The sequence below is a fragment of the Phocoena phocoena genome, chromosome 3 (assembly GCF_963924675.1).
Source record: "Phocoena phocoena chromosome 3, mPhoPho1.1, whole genome shotgun sequence".
In the NCBI taxonomy this organism is placed as follows: Eukaryota; Metazoa; Chordata; class Mammalia; order Artiodactyla; family Phocoenidae; genus Phocoena; species Phocoena phocoena.
In genome coordinates, this window is record NC_089221.1 from 84,949,097 (window position 1) to 84,964,376 (window position 15,280).

Here is a 15,280-nt window from a genome sequence, read left to right on the forward strand (position 1 = left end):
TTCTGTGTGCTCTTCTTAACTGTTGCATAGCATACCTGTTTACATTTGTTAATTGCCATTGCTAGGGGCGAACAGATCCATTTGGTATACCATTTCCAGGAATGAAACTGAGGTTAGCATTGGCAATGATTGTGGAGATTTTGATTTTGATCACACCGTTTTAATATTTATTTTGGTTTTGATCCTATCATTTCAATATTGATTTCTCAAAAATTATCATGAATTTACTTCTACTTTTGAGAAGAAATAAAATGTTCTGACACCTTGTTTTGCCCCTTTCAGAAGGAGTGACTATAAGAATCTTGATGTGCTGTAGGGATTGGTTTTCAGACAGTGACCCATAGGTTCTCTATAGCCAATCAATTTCAGGAGAGATTATAGAGCTGGAGAATGGGATTCCTCCCTCATTTAGGGATAGAGAACAAGAAGGCCTTTATACTTAAAGGAAGGAAAGGATAAGGTATGTTAGTAAAATAAATCCATGTATGTGATTCATTTTAACAGGTCATAACTCTAGTTAAAAAGAAGTTATAGGGGGCTTCCCTGGTGGCTCAGTGGTTGAGGGTCTGCCTGCCGATGCAGGGGACGTGGGTTCATGCCCTGGTCCAGGAGGATCCCACATGCCGCGAAGCGGCTGGGCCCGTGAGCCATGGCCGCTGAGCCTGTGCATCCGGAACCTGTGCTCCGCAACGGGAAGTTATAGAACTTCCCTGATGGTGCAGTGGTTAAGAATCTACCTGCCAATGCAGGGGACACAGGTTCGAGCCCTGGTCCGGGCAGATCCCACATGCCGCAGAGCAGCTAAGCCCATGCGCCACCACTACTGAAGTCCGTGTGCCTAGAGCCCGAGCTCTGCAACAAGGGAAGCCACCGCAATGAGAAGCAAGTGCACCACAAAGAAGAGTAGCCCCCACTTGCCACAACTAGAGAAAGCCCACGCGTAGCAACAAAGACCCAACAGAGCCAAAAGTAAATAAATAAATTTATTATAAATAAATAAATAAAATAAAAAGAAGTCATACCAGAAAAGAGATAATTTTGAAACTTATTCTAAAGGAATTCAATATTTTTAAAAATTGGTGCTTTAGATTTTATGATGAGCATGCATAAAGAAACAGAAGTCAGCTGGATAATTCAATGAGTGTAGATTTTTTTCCCACAGTCATGTTTCAATACAATTCACAGCTGTATAAATAATGCCATTCATAAACAGAACTCGGGCAAATTCAGTTCTGTTTCTATTAATGCAGAATGTGCTAAGATTTTCCACTTTTGTTTGCTTAAAGAGCATGTATGTCTTGGCACACAAGCTCTCGTGTTCATCTAATTGTAAAAAAAGTTAAAAACCCACCTCAAAATCCTAAGGGCACCAAGCAGTCATCCTTCCAAAGAGGTCTATATTCTGAGACATTGCTTGTATTACTGATTGTGGAACAAAATCCACTGCATAATTTCTGTGGTTGTCTAAAACTGACAAAACAGCTGGGAGATAAAAACTTACTGGTTGCTATTTCCCCAGATTTTCTTTCATCTCCCTCTGAGGAATGTGTTTTCAGAGCATACACAACACAATCCAAAAAGGGAGGCTTTTTCTGAATGAAACATGTTCTGTCTTAAGCGAGTTCTAAAGTGGTCTACATGTGAAGCTTTGGAATCTGATGATACCTACTCCATGGAGGCCTGATGGTAAGTCACGTAATACATCGATAAGTTTATGAGTTTCTTGGTTAGTAATTCCAGATGGTGTGTCTGTGCTCCGGCTGTGCACTCTGTGTAAATCATCTCACTCACAATCAACAGATATCCAGAAGCACTTTAATTGGAAACATTTATTTTTACCAGTTATTTATAACTTTCAATAGAGTCTCATTCAAGAACATGGAGCCCCTTGTTTTTCATAAAGCTGAGCTCTTTTTCTGGAGAGCAGGTTTTGACAGGGTATGTGCTGTCTGAAACAGAGTTTTTCCTGAGGTTTTTATATGTTCAATATATTTTTGGTTTAGTCTTAAGAAATGCTGCTATTGAATCTTCTGCCTCTCTCAACACCACCTTCTTGCCAACTCTTATTTTGGACTAGAAAGTACTTCAAAAGAAAAGCATGTTTGCCACAGTTGAAAAATTATTGCTGTTAATGCCAGGGTCTTGGTATCAGCTCTTCAAACCACTATCATTAATCTTAATTAGAAAACTAATGCAAAGGTTTTTACCATTTGCAATTAATATGGGACCTAATTTGGATTCAGATTCCAAACTGAACTCACTTGTCTGCCTGTGTTGGAGAGACTGTTTTATACCTGCCAGTACCAATATTGTTTTAGTAACCGAGAAAAGAGCAGTGCCTTGACTGACATCAGAATAATCTGTGTCGACCATAAGCATTAATCTTATTTAGAAAGTCAAGCCGACCTTTGTCAAAGAAGAAAGATCTGGGGAAAAAAAAAAAAGAAATTTACTTCAAGGCTCTACATAGTATCAAAAGCACCAAGTTTCATCTTTGAATTTTTCCCATGGGAGAGATGGATTTGGCCATTTGTAATGAAAGTCTTGTCCTTTACTCTTCCTTATGTTATTCCTCATTCTTTGGAGGAAACATGTGACACCTGAGCTCTTTCTTCATGGGAGAGCTCTTCTTATAAAATAGTATTTTGGAGAAAATATCTCTAAATTCTTAGAGACATTACCTCCAACTTCGTAAGCATTTCAAGTCACTTTCAATTCTAATTGAATTTATCTGAATTTACTAAACACAGAAATACCTTTAAGGAGATATTGGCCTAGACGATGTATTGTATTAAAACCACCATTTATCTCACCTTCAAAGTGAACCTCTTAACATTGGTGGTCTATTTTTTTCTAAAGGTCTGTGAGTGAGGTTGTGAGTTTCAGGATTTCTCAGGAGTGTAGTGGCTGGTTGGAAACTGAGATAATGGTGCTTGAAATTTAAATTCAAATTGTCTGATATTCAGAAGATTTTATTTTCAAAAATTTTACCAACTGCTGTAGCAAACTGATACTTGTGTCCATGTAAATAAACATATATGTGCTGGTATTTATATGCGTATAAATTCAGCTTATCAAAGCATGTGTGTGTATATACATGTCACTTGTGTTTTACACATTTTTCAAATATGAAAAAAGAAGGATAAGAAAAGGCATACAGTAGCAGTCAAATCAGAATAACGTTCCTAGCATCTAATTTTTAGTAAATTGATTATTAATCTGCCTTTCAGTTTTAAAACACCCAAATGAGCAAAACTAAGGATCAATATTTGAGTATTTTATCTAATTTTATTTGGCTGAGAATGAGAAGTCTGACTGCTAAACACTCTCCTAAAAAGGCTTAAAACCTTCTGATGCTGGTCTCATATTGTCTCTATTTAATCCAACTTTTTGCATATTGATTCTAGTAAATAAAGAATACAAAGCATTAACATGACTGAAGCTGGATATTGCATATATGGGTATTTATCATAGTAATTTATGTATGTTTTACCCATATTTGAAAATATCCATAAAAAACATTAAAAAATAAAATATTAACACGGTCAATAGATATTGATTGACAGAAGAATAAAATTAAATAGAAACTCAAACATGCCATCTGACTCTATTGACTTCAAAATATAGCCCAAATATATACCTCCAACATAAACCTTTCCTCGAAACACACTCTTCTTGCCACTTGCTTGGACCCAGAAGCTACTCCGGCCAAACAGAGCTGAATTTCACCCACCACTAAACACCTTGGAAATAGCATTAAGGAAGATTGGCAACTGTCAAGAATTGTTTGCTCTTTCAAAGGTTATTCACTTTTGCCTTGTCAGTTTCATCATGGAAATGGTATTTCTCACAGAGTTTTATATAATATGGTTTTCGGTGTGTATACAAGTGACTTTTCAATGTTAGACATTCCCCGTCAGAATTCTATTAAATAGTGCTATTCTGACTCTGAAAGATGTTGGATGAATCAACATGGGAATCATTTATGTAGACAATATTCATTATTCTTATTTAGAAAGTCATATTTTCTGATGGCCATGAAAGGATTTTATTTTGTTTCTGAATTCTCAGTTGGCAACTAAATCAAAAACCCATTTCCAATAACTGCCACTACATAGCTCATATATTCCTATGCTTCAATTTCTTCAGCTATCCTATAAAGTGTAAATGTGTTAAAGCTGCAGAGTAATCTTCTCTTGCAAAGGGCATCAGTAGACGCCTAGTTTGTATTTTCTTATCACTCAGTTTCTCACTACATACAGCTTTGTCTTTATCTTCTAATATCTAGTTATAAACTCCTTCATTATAATCTGAGGGAAATTGTGCTACTAAACGTGATGAATTGGGAAATGTCTTTAAAATCTGTAGTCTAGTAAATAATTCCAGCAACAGGAAAATACTTTGTAATAAATATGAAAGTACTTTAACTGTGGAGTATACTACCTTCTGCTTTCAGAGTTTTTTAGGCTTATGATCTGTAAGTTTTTAAAATAACAAAAGAAACGTATGAGAAGAAATTCTGGCAGTCCCAGAAGTAGTCCCTGTTCTGCATATAGTACCATCTGTAGAAAGACACCAATGCCAAATTGCCAGTTGTAGCAAGTTGTACATTTTTCTTATTTATTGGGGTCCCTTTCAAATCAATAGTTTTTTCTTTGTCAGAATAGTGAAGATATCCAATGGATTAAAATATAGAATGAAGTTGAAATAGTATTACATTTTGAAAATGTAAACTAATTAGTACAATATTTCCTGAAGAACACAGTAAACTGGTTCATAATCTTAATCACTCTTTTCATTTAAGGTCCTTCAACGTACAGTGACTGTGGACCAAGATGCAAATGGCAGTGTTTCATACTGAGCAAAGTATAGTGACATTCATTTTGACATCTGCCCATCAGCTTATTTTTTCTGCCTGATGTAGTGTTATGATTTGTGTGTTTCAGAATTTTAGGTAAAAACCCAGGTAATCTAGAAAATATACATTTTAAATTAAATTAATTAAAAATTAATTTTGGGTTAAAGGTAAAATGCCTATAACATTCCTAAGCAAAAAAATTTTTATATTTGATAATATTCGTTTGAAAAAAAAGTTATTTATTTGGGGAAAATATTTTCTTATAAAGTCTAAATATTCATACTGACCTCTGGGGAAAATGTAAGAAACAACATGAAGAATAGAATAATTATTTCCATATTATTTTCCTATAACTATATGTCTAGAAATAGCAGCTTTGGAGCAAGTGGGACCAAAATCTAAAACTGTCAAATAAGAGCATTGTATTAAGCCAAAGTAATGCATATATAACTGTTTTAAGTTAGAATAATACTCAGCATCTTTTGGAGTTTTCAATCTCGGGAGATAGATGTGTTCAGTCTTGCAATATTTTCATTGTATGCTTTTTCCAGACACCACTAGAGGCCACACAACTCCAAAAATGAATGAGTGATTACATGGATTACTAATCAAAGCATAAAAGAAAATAGAAAGTTAAGTGGAAGGATTACCACTAACTGCATGGCAAGATTTTAAATTTGCAGATGTTTCCTGGAAGAGTTTAGATGGCCCAGCCCTTGTGAAGTCATTAACACTTGTGCACTTTTTATTTCCTTCTCTAACTGCAACATATTCTAATGTTGCACACTCCTTACACACACACACGTACACAGAATATATGTATGTAAGTGCCCACAGCACACAGGATCTTGAAAGAAATATAATTCTGAACCTTCTGAATCTATTAGGAAATTGAATTTAAAAATGTACTGTATTATAGATTGCTAAAAATTTGCTTGCTTTCTTTTTATATTGTATTTATTTTTATATTAGGATAAAGAGAGACTTTAAATACAGTTACAGTTTACATTTGTAACAAAAATATGACCATTCTCTGTGTCAAACTTTATGTTATGCCACAAACATATTTTATAATAATTAGGTAAAGACCCACAGAGATGAGCTGCCTTCTTTCTCCAAGAACACATACCTCCTCCCAGATGATCTGAGAATAGTGTGGGGATAATATTTCATTGCCAGTAAACAGACCAGTCTTCTGGATCTCTTCTTACGTCCTAAGTAAAATTAGATATAGCATTTTCAGCCTGGTTTCTAAATGTTTTGTCTGCCAGCCGGCAGCTTGTCACCTTGAGCAGACTTAACCAATTAGTTCAGTTCTCTGGTTCCTGGCTAGACTTGAATCATAGGAAGCTTTCATGGCATCTCAGCGGAAGCTTAAATTGTGACCTTTATGGTGAATAAGTAGTGTCTAGGCTCTGGGAATTTATTTTGTGAAAAACCAGTAGCACCTGGGCTGATTTTTATAGAAGACATAATAATGTTACCAAGCTTTTCTCTGAGAGCCTTTCATTCTGGGCATCTCTGTTTTCCTGATGAGTAAACATAATTTCCCTTCTTTTTCAGCTACAGAAAGAGTAGTTAGGAGAGCTTAAATGACATCATGATAGCAAAACAATATCTAAGGCAAAGGGTCCCCAGATTTTTAAACTACAACTGTTCACACTGACAATTACTAGATGATGGAATTTCAAAATTAATAGATCAGATTCCTACAGGGCTTCTCTCATGTCCAGAAGGATGTGAAGACTGCTCGGAGCATATAAAGGCATGTAAGGCCCAGTTCTTCCTCCCAAGAAAATAACAATATAAACTTAAAAGTATATCTTTAATAACAACCTAAGTACATGCTATTTTCTGAGATACATCTGAAGTAGTTAGAATAAAAAACTATTCAGAGATATAGAGTTATCACAAGCAAAATAGGAAATCAGAGTGGCAATACTATTCTTGAAGAAGAATTCAAAGCAGAAAGTGTTACCAAAAAATGTTTATATCAGTGAAAGTGACTACAATATTTGGTGAAGCTCAAAAAAAATTTTCCCTCTAAACAAGATAGCTTTGTGACACATAAGGATGTTACGAATACAATGAAATATAGACAAAGACTATTGATAAGATTCTTTGAAGCAACGTTATCAATGTTTGAAAATTAAATGAGTTAAAATTAAAGAGGGATATTGACTACTTGAGTAATATAAGTAATTTTGAGCTATGTGTTGGATTGGCCAAAAAGTTCATTCGGGCTTTTCCGTAAGAGGTTACAGAAAAACCCGACCAAACATTTTGGCCAACCCATAGATATCCTTGATATAGATATGTTATATGTATTATAATACATGTTATATATAATTTGTCTTTGGATATATGACTCCTTCTCATACCTAGTATATCTAATTATATGTTGTGTTATATTTACATATTATATATTATGTAAAATTATGTATTATATATTACGGGTATCTATATAGATATGTAGTTTAAAGAAAAAAGTCTACTTATCATCAAAAATGGCATAGATAAAAGATCAATAAATTCCAAAATTCAGATATATGTTTTTGCTTTAAACACATTAAAAATGACTAAACTAATAAAAACTTTAAATAATGATAGCCTTTAGCACTCATAAAAATTATCACGCAGAGTCTCTTACATGAAGACAGAATTGAAGAGATATTTAATGTTCATGTGTAGGAGTACTTTATACTTTAAATGTGTCAATACTACCTAAATCTAGTTTCAGTGTTGCCCAAAAAACTTCTTCTTAAATGAATAAACTGTTTCTAAAATTTATATAGAACTACAAAGGGCCAAGAATAGCCAAACGTTACCAGTAAAAGAAAATAAAAAAGGGAAGCATATTGAAAAGCTTAGTATTAAATGAAAATATTACAACTGTGTGTGGATGATTCAGGGATAAGTAATTGTCAATAGAAGAGAGTGGCGGGTTATTAAAAAGACACTGACTTATGAGAAATTTTGCTTTATGACAGATGTGGTATCGCAGGGTTTTGAGCAAAGGAGTGACTATTACAGTCTTGGAAAATGTAGATTTCCTGAACAAAAAACCATGAAACAATCACAAGTCAAAGACTGTCAAATTTTACTGTATACAAATTAAGAACTTTAGCTTGTGAAAATGTGTTTTAGAGAAAGTGAAAAGACAGAACACAAACTGGCATTAGATATTTGCAATATTTGTAAACAACAAAATATTAATTTTCAAACATATAACCCTTACAGAACAATCAATAAACAAGTAAACAGAATTGAAAAAGTATTCACACATGAACACGTGTTTTGCAAGAAAAGTAATACAAATGACTGAAAAAGGTGTGAAGATGTGCTGAACTTCATTAATAATCGCAAAGGTACAAATCAAGATAACTATGAGATACTATTTTAGACCCATTCATTAGGCAGAAGTTAAGTCTGACCATACTGAGTTTTACAGGTGATGTGCATCACTGGGGTCAATTATGCTGTCAGGAGAATAAATTGGATAATAAGTATGGAAAACAATTTGAAATTGTCTTGTAAAGATGAACTTTTGTTTCCCCTCTAATCCAATAGTTTAACTCCTAAGTATTTATCAAGAGAAACTTTTCAAAAGTACATCAGAGGGCTTCCCTGGTGGCGCAGTGGTTGAGAGTCCACCTGCCGATGCAGGGGATACGGGTTCGTGCCGCGGCTTGGGCCCGTGAGCCATGGACGCTGGGCCTGTGCTCCGCAACGGGAGAGGCCACAACAGTGAGAGACCCGAGTACCGCAAAAAAAAAAAAAGTACAGCAGAAAGCATGTACAATTAAGGTTCAGAAAATCATTTTTTGTAATAGAGAAAAAAACCCTGAAACATCATAAATCCTTTAAATGAGATAAATAGATAAATAAATTTTATTGTAATCACATGATGGAATATTATGCATCAGGAAAAATAAATGAATTATATCTCTGTGCAATAACATAGATGACTTCATTATGATAGTATTGAGTGGAAAGTCCACATGCAGTATGATGACCTTTATATAAAATTCAAAAAAGGAAATGTAAATTGATATCTTTAATATACAAAAAGGCTTTCCAGTAACAGTGGATGTGAAAAGATCATTAACGTAAGAAATACGACTAGAAAATAAAAATGAAAAATAAGTGCTTAGTCGAGCAGAGGTATAGTCAGAAAAACACTGTATTCACTTTTGATGGAAGGATAAATGAACAAAATCTCCCTGAAAATCAATTTATTAATATCTAAAGAAACTTAAAAATGTTGTTCTTTAAAGTAGTAATTCTTAGAAATCAGTTCCTAGAAATAATCAGTGATAGAGTTTTATAGATAAAGATACCCATCGCAATATGATTGACAGTAGTAAAATTAGAAATAAATGAAATATAAACTATTATAATTCAATAAATTGTAGTGTATACATTAAATGGATGTTAGGAAATCATTAAAATTATGTTTTCAACTTTTTAAAATAATCATTTAATTATTTTATACAAAATAATGTCTAAAATTATTTTAAGAATCAAGCAGGAGAATCAAGAAAAATAACAAAAGTATATCTCGATGCACAAATAATACCTTGGGAAAATATCATTCCTAGTCTGTGTTTCTCTCCCTTGAAATATATATATAGATACATATATGTGTATATATGTAATATTTATATAAAATAAGTGAGTATTTATTATATATTTTGTGTATGTATATGTTACACACAGAGATTCCTTGAGTTTATTAATTTTCAGGAATATCTTTCTATTGACATTGCATATAGACAATAACAAAAAATGACTGTTTATAATATTCTTGTCTCACAATATATTCCCCTCTGATCTATAGACAATTTGTTCATTGGTGTCTAAAATTTGTTATGAAAAATTTGGTGCCAATATGTTTAGGTCCACCTTTAACCCCCATTGGTGACTTATTTTCTACAAGAATCCTGAAGAATTCTTTATTTATCAGGTTCGATGATATAATCACAATATGTTTCAATAATAGGTCTCATTCTATGCCAGATCTTTTAAAAATGCAGTGTGCCATTTTAATCTTCATATATACTACTTTTATTACAGTGTTTGTTTCATATGTTGGATTATCTACTTCTTTCCCAGTGGAAGCCTCTTTTATATCAATACTATGATTTTTAAGCATGGCTAGTCTATTTCACAATGTTTTAAATTTATTTTGGTCCCCTTAACTATAATATTTCTGGATTTTCTTGATTGTGAGGCACTCTCAAAGAGTTGTGTTTTCATTTTTTGTGTACTTTTTTTTTTTGCACTGGGTTCCCCTTTAGATTGGACACTTTGATATTTAAAAAAATGTGATGTACATTTCTTTTATCTATTTCTGTGGTATGCTTGCTTACTTGCCATGTATTTTCTTTTCATCTTGCTCTGCCAAAAACCTTTATTTGTTGTTTTGTCACGTGAATTAATTCTCCTTGACTCTATGACTACTATATCTGAAACCTATCTTCCTTCCCCTCTCCAAGTATAGTTTGTGACTTGAGATATGACACTTTGGTCCAGTTTGGAGAAAGGACTTTGCTGGAATTATAGATAGCCTTTGTTGGATACACTGGCATATCTTATAGTTAGTTTATGTGAAATGGTGTGAAGCAGGGTTCCCACTACTTAGCTAGAGGGAATATCATGATCTCTTGGCAGAAGATTTGGGTACCTCAGATCATTCCCTCCTGTTCACGATGCAGCAGTTGAAAATGGTGAGGGGGCTTTATTCTGTAGGGTTCGAACCTGTTTTTTCTAGACAACCTGCTTGTCATGTTTATCCATTTGTCTTCCAGTTGGTGGGTATTTGTGAGTTTTGGAGATTTTCTTGATTTACATTCTTTCTCAAAATGACTAACAGGTGTTATAACCCAAATATTGCTGTAGCAGAATTCTTTCCTTGGTCAAGATTTTTTAAAGATTATGGTATGAAATTTTACTTGTAACATGGTTTGCTTGTAGCTGTTGAGGATTCTGTTTGGTTATTTGTTTTTTTTCTTTTTATCTGGTATTGAGGGATCTATATTTTATAATCCTGCTTTATTATCTAGGATTCTTTTGAAATGATATATTTCTGCAAAAAGATAGACAACCATATAAACAGTAAAATTCCCATTTTATAAAACCAACAAATACTTAGAAAATAATTGTAAAATAATGAGTACTTTTTTGTTAGGACTGTAATGGTTATTTTATTCTTAGTTTTATAATTTTCTCTGTTTTACAGATTTATTCTTCTGAATATTTGCTACTTTGATTGTCCAAGAAAAGAAAATGCTTTGTTTTGGAACTACACAAAAAATCCTCAATCATATAAATAAAAAATAATTATTTGCATTTTCCAAGATTCAATTATGTTTTTTTAACATCTTTAATGGAGTATAATTGCTTTACAATGGTGTGTTAGTTTCTGCTGTATAACAAAGTGAATCAGCTATACATATACATACATCCCCATATCTCCTCCCTCTCGCATCTCCCTCCAACCCTCCCTATCCCCTCTAGTTGGACACAAATCACCGAGCTGCTCTCCCTCTGCTATGCGGCTGCTTCCCACTAGCTATCTATTTTATATTTGGTAGTGAATATATGTCCATCTCACTCTCTCACTTCGTCCCAGCTTACCCTTACCCCTCCCCATGTCCTCAAGTTCATTCTCTATATCTGCATCTTTATTCCTGTCCTGCCCTAGATTCTTCAGAACCATTTCTTTTTTTTTTTATATTCCATATATATGTGTCAGCATATGGTATTTGTTTTTCTCTTTCTTACTTCACTCTTTATGACAGTTTCTAGGTCCACCCACCTCACTACAAGTAACTCAGTTTCATTTCTTTTTATGGCTGAGTAATATTCCATTGTATATATGTGCCACATCTTCTTTATCCATTCATCTGTTGATGGACACTTAGGTTGCTTCCATGTCCTGGCTATTGTAAATAGAGCTGCATGAACATTGTGGTACATGACTCTTTTTGAATGATGGTTTTCTCAGGATGTATGCCCAGTAGTGGGATTGGTAGGTCATACTGCAGTTCTATTTTTAGTTTTTTAAGGAACCTCCATACTGTTCTCCATAGTGGCTATATCAATTCACATTCCCACCAACAGTGCAGGGGGTTCATTTTTCTCTACACTGTCTGCAGCATTTATTGTTTGTAGATTTTTAATGGTGGCCATTCTGACCAGTGTGAGGTGATAACCTCATTGTAGTTTTGATTTGCATTTCTCTAATGATTAGTGATGTTGAGGAACCTTCCATGTGTTTGTGGGCAATCTGTATATCTTCTTTGGAGAAATGTTTATTATGTCTTCTGCCCATTTTTGGATTGGGTTGTTTGTTTTTTTGATATTGAGCTGCATGAGCTGCTTGTATATTTTGGAGATTAATCTTTTGTCAGTTGCTTCATTTGCAAATATTTTCTCCCATTCTGAGGGTTGTCTTTTCATCTTGTTTATGGTTTCCTTTGCTGTGCAAAAGCTTTTAAGTTTCATTACGTCCCATTTGTTTATTTTTGTTTTTATTTCCATTTCTCTAGGAAGTGGGTCAAAAAGGATCTTGCTGCGATTTATGTCATAGAGTGTTCTGCCTATGTTTTCCTCTAAGAGTTTTATAGTGTCTGGCCTTACATTTACGTCTTTAATCCATTTGAGTTTATTTTTGTGTATGGTTTTAGGGAGTGTTCTAATTTCATTCTTATTTATTTATTTATTTATTTATTTATTTTTTGTGGTATGTGGGCCTCTCACCACTGTAGCCTCTCCTGTTGCAGAGCACAGGCTCTGGACATGCAGGCCCAGCGGCCATGGCCCACGGGCCCAGCCACTCTGTGGCATGTAGGATCCTCCCGGACCGGGCACGAACCTGTGTCCCCTGCATCGGCAGGTGGATCCCAACCACTGCACCACGAGGGAAGCCCTAATTTCATTCTTTTACATGTAGCTGTCCAGTTTTCCCAGCACCACTTATTGAAGAGGCTGTCTTTTCTCCACTGTATATTCTTGCCTCCTTTGTCAAAAAGATAAGGTGACCATATGTGCATGGGTTTATCTCTGGGCTTTCTATCCTGTTCCATTGATCTATATTTCTGTTTTTGTGCCAGAACCATACTGTCTTGATTACTATAGCTTTGTAGTATAGTCTGAAGTCAGAGAGCCTGATTCCTCCAGCTCTGTTTTTCTTTCTCAAGATTGCTTTGGCTATTTGGGGTCTTTTGTGTTTTCATACAAATTGTGAAATTTTTTGTTCTAGTTCTGTGAAAAATGCCATTGGTAGTTTGGTAAGGATTGCACTGAATCTGTAGATTGCTTTGGGTACTATAGCCATTTTCACAATGTTGATTCTTCCAGTGCAAGAACATGGCATATCTCTCCATCTGTTTGTATCATCTTTAATTTCTTTCATCAGTGTCTTATAGTTTTCTGCATACAGGTCTTTTTTCTCGTTAGGTAGGTTTACTCTTAGGTATTTTATTCTTTTTGTTGCAGTGGTAAATGGGAGTGTTTCCGTGATTTCTCTTTCTGATTTTTCATCATTAGTGTATAGGAATGCAAGAGATTTCTGTGCATTAATTTTGTATCCTGCTACTTTACCAATTCATTGATTAGCCCTAGTAGTTTTCTGGTAGCATCTTTAGGTTTCTCTATGTATAGTATCATGTTATCTGCAAACAGTGACAGCTTTACTACTTCTTTTCTGATTTGGATTCATTTTATTTCTTTTTCTTCTCTGATTGCTGTGGATAAAATGTCCAAAACTATGTTTAATAATAGTGGTGAGAGTGGGCAAGCTTGTATTGTTCCCGATCTTAGTTGAAATGGTTTCCGTTTTTCACCATTGAGAACTATGTTGGCTGTGGGTTTGTTAATATGTTTGTTTATTATGTTGAAGTAAGTTCCCTCTATGCCTACTTTCTGGAGGGTTTTTTTCATAAATGTGTGTTCAATTTTGTTAAAAAATCCTTCTGCATCTATTGAGATTATCATATGATTTTTCTCCTTCAATTTGTTACTCTGGTTTATCACATTGATTGATTTGCATTTATTGAAGAATCCTTGCATTCCTAGGATAAACCCTACTTGATCATGGTGTATGATCCTTTTAATGAGGTGTTGGATTCTGTTTGCTAGTATTTTGTTGAGGATTTTTGAATCTATGTTCATCAGTGATATTGGCCTGTAGTTTTCTTTTTTTGTGACATCTTCATCTTGTTTTGGTATTAAGGTGATGGTGGCCTCGTAGAATGAGTTTGGGAGTGTTCCTCCCACTGCTATATTTTGGAAGAGTTTGAGAATGATAGGTGTTAGCGCTTCTCTAAATGTTTGATAGAATTCGCCTGGGAAGCCATCTGGTCCCGGGCTTTTGTTTGTTGGAAGATTTTTAATCACAGTCTCAATTTCAGTGCTTGTGATTGGTCTGTTTATATTTTGTATTTCTTCCTGGTTCAGTCTCAGAAGGTTGTGCTTTTCTAAGAATTTGTCCATTTCTTCCCGGTTGTCCATTTTATTGGCATATCGGTGCTTGTAGTAATCTCTCCTGATCCTTTGTATTTCTGCAGTATCAGTTGTTACTTTTCCTTTTTCATTTCTAATTTTATTGATTTGAGTCTTCTCCCTTTTTTTCTTGATGAGTCTGGCTAATGGTTTATCAATTTTGTTTATCTTCTCAAAGAACCAGCTTTTAGTTTTATTGATCTTTGCTGTTGTTTCCTTCATTTCTTTTTCATTTATTTCTGATCTGATCTTTATGATTTCTTTCCTTCTGCTAACTTTGGGGTTTTTTTGTTCTTCTTTCTCTAATTGCTTTAGGTGTAAGGTGAGGTTGTTTATTTGAGATTTTTCTTGTATCTTGAGGTAGAATTGTGTTGCTATGAACTTCCGTCCTAGAACTGCTTTTGCTGCATCACATAGATTTTCCTTTGTCGTGTTTTCATCGTCATTTTTTTCTAGGTATTTTTTGATTTCCTCTTTGATTTCTTCAGTGATCTCTTGGTTATTTAGTAGTGTATTGTTTAGCCTCCATGTGTTTGTATTTTTAACAGATTTTTTCCTGCATTTGATGTCTAGTCTCATAGTGCTGTGGTCGGAAAAGATACTTGATACAATTTCAATTTTCTTAAATATACCATGGCTGATTTGTGACCCAAGATATGATGTTTTTGGATGGAATGTCTTAAAATACCAATTAAGTCCATCTTGTTTAATGTGTCATTTAAAGTTTGTGTTTCCTTATTTATTTTCATTTTGGATTATTTGTCCATTGGTGAAAGTGGGGTGTTAAAGTCCCCTACTGTTATTGTGTTCCTGTCGATTTCCCCTTTTATGGCTGTTAGCATTGCCTTATGTATTGAGGTGCTCCTGTTTTGGGTGCATAAATATTTACAATTGTTGTATCTTCTTCTTGGATTG